The sequence below is a fragment of the Myotis lucifugus genome, unplaced genomic scaffold, assembly GCF_000147115.1.
Source record: "Myotis lucifugus unplaced genomic scaffold, Myoluc2.0 scaffold_60, whole genome shotgun sequence".
Taxonomy (NCBI): Eukaryota; Metazoa; Chordata; class Mammalia; order Chiroptera; family Vespertilionidae; genus Myotis; species Myotis lucifugus.
Window position 1 is genome coordinate 3,567,776 of NW_005871108.1, and position 1,162 is coordinate 3,568,937.

Consider the following 1,162-nt stretch of genomic DNA (forward strand, 5'->3'; position numbering starts at 1 on the left):
TCGCGGCTCCTAGCGTCTGGGCAGAATGCATCGGGTGCGCGGCTGGGCCAGCCGCCACCCAGCCCAGGACCGCTGGGGGTGGAGCCTCTGGGGGCGGGGCTATCTGGGTGTGGCTAGCGGTGGGCGGGGCGGGGGCGGGGCCCAGGATCCGAAGATTGTAAAGTGTGGGACCACTTGGAGAGTGGGATTAAAAGGGCATCGGGGCGTGGAGCCGGCGAGGTGTGAGAGCTTGGTGGGGCCTTACGGGGGTGGGCCTTCGTGTTGGGAGCGGAGCCCTAGGATCCTGTGGGAGAGACACTGTGCTGGGCACGGTCATCGGGGTCCGGGACCATGGCTCACGTACGTAGAAACAAGAAAAAGACCCAGGAACCCCGGTGCAAGGCTTTGGAATCCTGTAGCGGGGCTACGTTTGTAGAGCACTGGACTCCAGGGCCAGGACTTGAGTTTACCAGCTAGGAACCGAGCCGCGAGCTTGGTTGCTAGGGGAGATTTGGAAGGAACGGGTTTCCCACTCTGGGTCTGGAGCTTTTGTCTGTGGGCGTGTCTTGGTGTGGGCGTGGCTTATGGCGGCCACGCCTGCTGGGATGAGAGCACCGCTGGTTCTGTTTAAGGTTCAGGGAGGATACAGTCCCCCACTTCCACGGGAGTTCAGAAGATTAATTCCCTGTTCTGTTCACAGTCGAATACAGAAAAGCCTGAAGTCCCTCACTGAGAGACCTGTCTGGATAAGAATCCAAAACTACTCCCGGTGTGAGGGAAGAGGACTGGGAGGTGGGGCTCTGAGTCTGGACGGCTGGAGACCTGGTTTAGGATCCCTGCTCAGACATTGTTAGCGCCATGTCAACGTTGGTCTCATCACTTCAATTCTCCAAGCCTCAATTTCCTCATCTGTGAAATGGGAGTCCTAATAATGTCTATTTCACAGGGATGTGTCAGGATTAAATCTATGTGAAGACCGTGTTGAAAACTGTCTCAGAGGGAAGGCAGGGGTGTGGGTGGGTGGGTGTGGAGAGATTAACCAGGGAACATATTTGCATATATACAGAGCCCATGGACACAGGCAGTAGTGTGGTGAAGGCCTGGGAAGGTGAGGGTGGATGGGGGGTCAATGGGGGAAAAAGGACACATCTATAATACTTTTAACAATAAAGATAAATTTTGG